Genomic DNA, 7475 nt, shown 5'->3' with positions numbered 1-7475 from the left:
ATATATGAATATTGTGAATAGCTTGATTTTTGGATTGCTTGTTAGTTTTTGCTAGTTTTAGGACTTTGTTTCATTAATTCTTGTTAGCTTTTGTTTCCTATTTCTCCTTTCATTATGAATTCTCACTTTGGCTATGAGTGTGATTACAACTATGTTGTAGGAAATGGGAGCTACAATGAAGATATGCATTAAGGATGGGACAATCAAAGGCGGGAGGAGCCATATGCATATGATCAATCCTCTTGGCAACAACCTCCACCAATACACTATGAACAAGAGCCATTCATGATGCATATCAATCCAATGGCTATGGTGAATCTCCTTGTGACTTTCAAGAACCACCACCATATGCCTATGAGTCATATCCTCAACATAACCCTCAACCACACTCACAAGCCCCTTTTCACCAACCACCTTCATATGACCCTAATCCATATCCACCATACCAACCACCTTTTGAGCCATATGATCCACATATTGAACCACCACCATTCCAACCTCAATACTTCCAAGAACCACCTTCTCCATACTATTACCAAGATAAACTACCTCCAATGTATGAAAATTTTCAACCACAAGATGAATTCTACCTTCTACCACCACCTTCCATGGAAGAATATTCATGTCCATCGATCCAAGAGCCATATGATCCTAATCATGTTATCCAAGTGGAACAAGAGTCAAGGGATCGTCTCAAGGAAGCAATGGATCAACTTCAAGCAACCATGGAGCGTGTTGTGCAACAAGTGGAAAAAGTGGAGTGTTGAATCGCCACAACCCTACCAAGAAGAACCACCTCCCTATTATGAATCCTTCCTCCAAAATAATGAACCCCCCTATCCACCCCAAGCCCCAATGAATGATGATTCTCTCACTTTGCTACTTCAAGGACAAGAGGAGATGAAAAGGGATGTATAAAACTTCGCGGCCGCCTTGGATGAGGTGGTAAACTGGTTAGCATCCCAATGCTTGAATATGCAAGGAACTCCCATGACTACATGTGAAGAATCTAAGAAAGAGTATAGCATGAAGGAGAGATTGGAAACTTCGGTGGGAAATGAGGGAAGTTGCTTTGTGTTGGAATAATTGGAGGAAGCTAGGATTGTTGAAGAAAAGGAAGAAGTGGTTGAAGACTTAGGAGATGCGGAATCTCCATGGGAATTTAAGGTCATAGAAAATCCCCCAACAAGATTGAAGTTGATGTTGAGGAGAAAAGTGCACATCCTCCAAAGCATATCCCATATGAAGAATTAGATGGGATAGAGCAAGAATTGAGTTCCCTTGGAATTGAAGATCAAGCATCAAATCTCCTTGGTGAAGAAGATAAAATTGATGAACAAAGGGTTGAATTTGAGAAATCTTGTGAAGAGGTGGAAGTCCTTAGAAGAAAAAGGACAGGAGTTGGATACGCTTTGTCATGATCCTTGGAAGATTTTTTACCTAGGTTGTCATCCACTCCTTCATTCGAGTGGGTAAAATTTATCTCTATTAGCTTTTATTGTCCCACCTGAGTATGGCTTTCTTGAAACGGATGGTCAACTTAGGATGCTTTGCGGGATGAAGCGTAAGAGAAAGATGTTTCGTGGTTGGCGTTGTAAATCAAGGCTCATTATGGTTGATACATCAAAGATGGAATATAAAGGTTGAAATAGTGCTCAACTAGATGGGTCTAGGAGGATTGTTGGGCACTTCATGGAGAATTCATCTTGCATGCCACCCAGATGGATTAATGATGATCAACTTCAAGACGGGTGTGAAAATAAAATGTGGGATCCCGGATTACAAGAAGAGGATCGACTTTGGGAGCCCCAAGCTTGTAAAGAACTCCATCAAGACTTGGTGCAACTCATGAAAAATCTTGGGGCACAATGGAGAATCAAGCATTGGTGAATGTTCCAAGATGAATTCAAGCACAAGGCACCTTGAGGAGGAGCTCCCCATAAGTCCAACTTAAGGACAATAAACAAAAGTGCTAGGTGGGAGACACTCCCACCATGGTAAAATCTTCTCATTTTTTTTCTTTTGTACATGATGGTAAGACTAGTTTAATTTCATGTTTTTATTGGTTTGTTGAGTTTAATTGGTAGTTTAATATGTTAAATAAGGTTTTATGGTGTTTTGGTAGCTGTTTAGAGGTTTGGAATGCTTGGTTTGGTGCAAAAAAATATGAAAAATTTTGAAAAACAGAGCACCAACCCACGCGCACGCGTGCCTCACGCGTACGCGTGACACAAGCATTTTCGACCATCCACACGCACGTGTCACCCATGCGTACGCGTGGATGCAAAAATTTCACCTCCAAGCCATTTTCCCAAGAGTTGTGCCTACATCGCGCGAACATTGCGCCTTTCGCGCAAGGCCACTCACGCGTACGCGCACCGCACGCATAGGCGTCGCTCTCTCAATAACCCATCGACGTGCACGCATGACACACGCGTACACATCGCGTCCATTTCACCTCAATCCACGCGCACGCGTGACATATGCGTACGCGTGGATGCCCTTCTTTCACATGCTTCTTTCCTTCTCCTCTCTTCTTCTCTTCTCTCACCCATCATCCAACACTTCCAAATACCATTTATAACCATTCCTTTTAGATAGTTAATTGTTGAGTTAGTTGAATTTTCATTACATTTTCTTTGTTTTTCCTAATAAGTGTTGGATTATTCATTTTTTTTTTACCATTCATTGCTGCTAGTCATTGATAAGATGTTATTTTAACATCATTGTTGTTTATCATCTTTGTTGGATTCCTTGATTGATGTTACATTTTGTTACTTTGTTTTGAATTTTTCATGCTTAATTTTGTGCATACCAAGTACATGTGGCTTTGCCTTCAAGCTTCTAAATCTTTTTGAATTGCATGATTTGGCCACCATGTGATTTGAATCATATTCTTTGAGTAGGCAATGTCTTGATGGATGTCTTGCATTTATCTTAATTTATTGTACTTCTTGATCATCTGCATCCATATGTTTTTGGTTTGAATGCTTTCGTGCTTCTTTATTGCTTGTTCGGTTATCTTGACCTATAAGTTTAGAGCATCTCAAGCACATTAGGATGAGTGAGGTGCATGTTCCCTTTATGTAATTGTGACCGAGCTTTCTATGTTAGTGTGTGTGCTCTAAACCGCGTGCAACTTAGAATGCACTTACTTTTATCCATGTCACACTAATCCACTCACTCATTTCTAGTGATTTACCTCATTCCAACAATTTTGGCTTCCTTGCTGTTGCATTTACTTTTCTCATTATCCTGCCTTCTAATTTCAGGATGAGTCGTTATAAGCTAAAACGGAAGCGGGAGAAAGAACATACAGCAACCGGTTGACCTACTAGCTGAAGGTGGCAACCCGAAGAGTCGCCGCACCCCCTTGCTCATCTTTGAATGCACCGAGGACGGTGTAAACTTTTAAGTGTGGGGAGGTCGTTCGACCAGTCAGCGCTTTTGGGTGACAAGTTTCTAATCCCAAAACTTTTGCATTTCATTTTTAGATCTTTTAGGATTTTTAGTTTTATTTTCTTAATTTTTCATATGTATACATAATAAGCTTAGTCAAAATAATAAAAATTTTCAAGAAATTTATCTATAGGGCACCTCAATTGATTTGAGTGAAAATTTTTCATAGAACTTGCTTGAACTATATATTGTGGAACATGATTTTTGAGCTAAGAACACACAACCTTGTGAGATTTGAGCCTTAATTGCATGGTTACATCTTATAACCACTTATTTCCCTCCTTGTGTGCATTGTTCTCTTTCTATGATTGTAATCCTTGATTTGTTTGATTCTATATGTCTATTATTCCATGTATACATGCATTTATATGATTGAGGCCATTGTTTCATTAGCTCACTCACCCAAATAGCCTACCTTTTATCTTCCATTGTTAGCCAATTTGAGCCTACGATCAACCCACTTTGTTCTTAATTTTAGCACATTACAAGCCTTGAAGCGAAAAATAATAAATGTCCTTAATTTGGATCTTTGATTAGCTTAGGCTAGTGTGTGGTGTCATTCAAGTGTGGAGAAACTTAGGACATTGGTTGAGAGAAAAGGGTGTTTTTGTTTTGTATTTCTATATTTGGAAATTTGGTACATATTCATGTGTTAATTAAATGTAAAACCATATGCATTGATGCTCTTGTATATATTTTAGTTTGAAAAGAAAAAAAAGAAAAAAATGAGAAAATAAAAAGAAAATATATATATATATATATATATATATATGAAAAGAAAAATATATATATATAGAAAGAAAAGAAAAAGAAAAAGAAAGAAATAAAAAGGGGAAAAGAATAACAATCAATAACAATAACAATGGGTAGTTAGGCTAGCTTTGAAATTGTATAGGATGTCATAGGTTAGGTGGGAAGTCTAAGCTTATCAAGGATTCAAATTTAAAGTCCACTTGACCAAATATGCATCATACCTTGACCCTAGCCCCGTTACAACCTATGAAAAGACCTCATGATAATTGTATGCATGCACGAAATATTTGTTGATTGTTAGAAAATCTTGGAAAGCATGATTAAGGGAGAATTGAGTGAATCAACCCTAAACACTTGAGCGACTAGAGTGCAAACACTTACAGTGAGGGTTCGATTGCTCAATTACATGTTTCCACCTATGATCATCTCTTCTTGCAAGTTTATAAAAATATTTAATAACTCAATTCAATTGTGGATTAGATTTACTATTGCCTTAGCCCTTGTGCCTATATAGGTTCTCTTGGGAATTGATTTATTTTGACCAAGTAGTTGCATTCATATAGTTGCATTTAGATAGGATACATTTAGTAGTTGTTACATTGAATAAATGTTGATACCCTTTGTTTCCTTCTTGATTTAGCATGAGAAAATGCTATGGTTTAAGTGTGCGGAGGTCGATAAACCCCATTTTTAGGGTTTATCTTGTGCTTAATTTAGGGAATTTTATGACCTTTTACCCATATTTATTCAATGAAATAGCATGGTTTCATGATTGTCTCCTAATTTGTGCTTAAGTGTGAAAACATGCTTTTTAGGCCCTTAATTGCTAATTTTGATTCACCTTTAATTCAACTAGATGCCTTGATATGTTTGTTAGTGAATTCAAATTGGAAAGGCTAGGAATAGATCAAAGGGGTGGAGAGGAAAAGCATCCAAGCAGAGAACTAATGAAGAAACAAGGATTTAGGTTGCTGAGATCGACACGCACGCGCAGCAGACGCGCACGTGTGGAAAGTGACGTCGCAAGGCGACGCATACGCGCACATGACGCGTACGCATGGATAGCAATTTGTCAGGCGACGCGTATGCGTGACCCACGCGCACGCGTCGGTGCTCGCACGTGACCCACTTAAAGTGAATCCGCTGGGGGCGATTTCTGGGCTGCCCAGACCCAAATCCAACTCATTTCTGATGCTATTTAACCCAAGGATTGAAGGGGAATTAACACACATTAGACATTACATCACATTAGTTTAGTTAGTTTAGTTTTGGAGGGAAAGTTAGTTTCTAGAGAGAGAATCTCTTTCTTCTCTCTAGAATTAGGATTAGGTTTAGGTTAATTTCTTAGATCAAGATCTACTTCTTCTCTTGCTTCAATTTTCCTTTTGCTTTATGAAATTCTTATGTAGATCTCTATTTCTCTTTCAATGCAATTTATGATTTTCATGTCTTTTCATGTTGATTTGGTTCTATTATTGATCTCTCGCCATTGTAGTTAGATCTCTCTTTAATTCTTGCAATTCATGTTGTTTACCTTTATTGCCTTCTATGTATTTGTTGAAATGCCTCTTTTAGTTATGAATTAGATTTTGTTCCTCTTGGCCTAGGTAGAGTATTTGGTGACTCTTGAGTTATCAAACTCCTTTGTTGATTGATAATTAGAAGTTGCTAATTAACTTGAATGCAACTAAAGCTAGTCTTTCATTATGATTAGGCTAGGACTTGTGGAATCAAGTTAATTCATCCACTTGACTTTCCTTCACAGTTAGAGATTAAGTAAGTGGGAGCAATGGACAATTCTCATCACAATTAAGGAGGATAATGAGGATAGGACTTCTAGTTCTCATACCTTGCTAAGACCTTTGTTAGTTGTTAGTTTATTTCCATTGCCATTTATATTTCTTGTCTATTACCTCAAAAACCCCCAAACATACTCCATAACCAATAACAAGAACACTTTATTGCAATTCCTAGGGAGAACGACCCGAGGTTTGAATACTTCGGTTATTATTTTAGGGGTTTGTTACTTGTGACAACCAAATTTTTGTATGAAATGATTATTGTTGGTTTAGAAACTATACTTGCAATGAGATTTCATTTGTGAAATTCTACACCATCAATTTTTCACTCATCACAGACAGGCAGCAAGAAAGTGCAAAAGGGCGTAAAAAGCAGCGCCAAACGCCACCAAAGTGGCGCTAAATGCCTACAGCAGCCCCTGACCCGAGAAATATTCATAATTAATGAGGATTTGAAGACAAACTTCCTTCCTTCCCAAGGACACACACTACACTCGTTCTCTCTTTCCTCTTTTCATTCTTCATTAGTTTTAGGTTTTGCATTAGATTAGGATTTGGAATTTTCTGCACTATGGGCAACTAATCCTCCATTGTTAAGGTTAGGAGCTCTATTTACTTTGATGGATTAATAATTATTTGTTCTTCTACTCTTGATTAATGTTTTGATTATTGTTTAAGAATTGGTTTCATTCTTCATCTTAAGAATTAGTGATTATTGGAAAATATCTCTAATTCAACTTGAATTCTATTTGAGTCTTGAAAAAGTTATATCATTAGAATTATAGCTTGAAACCAATTTCTCACAATTATCGAATTATATGGATTTAACGCGATACGTGATATATAATGGTCTTATTTTTGGGTTCTTAGGGTTTGTGTGGCTTATAAACTAGAACTTGGACTTAACCTTCTAATTTAATTAAGTGACCAAGGAATTGGTGGTTGATTAGGTTAGAGGATATTAAATTACTAAGAAATTAGAGTTTAATCACTTAAGGTTTGCTATGAATTGAATCTTTGCATGATCAAGGTAGTTGATATTGAATGTTAAATCTGGAAATTTAAATATTTATGACACCTTAACTATTTTTATCATATTATTTTCTTAACCAATTTTAGTTTACTTTTATTTAATTCTTTATTTTTATGTTATTTGCTATTAAAACCCTAAATTTTGATTGTCTGACTAGAATAATCAATTGACTATTGTTTGCTTAATCCGTTAATCCTCGTGGGATTGACACTCATCTCACCGTGAGTTACTATTTAATACGACTCCGTGCACTTGCCGGTGTTTTGTGGATTATAAAATTCGCATCAATAAACTAATTAATTAATTAAGTTGTTATTTGTTATACATTATGATTTTTTATTAAATAAATTACATAAATAAAATTAAATTATATTTATAAATTTAAAGAATATTTTTTATTAATTACAATAAATTTTATTTCTATTTTCTAT

The sequence above is a fragment of the Arachis ipaensis genome, chromosome B04 (genome assembly GCF_000816755.2).
Source record: "Arachis ipaensis cultivar K30076 chromosome B04, Araip1.1, whole genome shotgun sequence".
Classification (NCBI taxonomy): Eukaryota; Viridiplantae; Streptophyta; class Magnoliopsida; order Fabales; family Fabaceae; genus Arachis; species Arachis ipaensis.
This window is presented reverse-complemented; position numbering follows the sequence as displayed.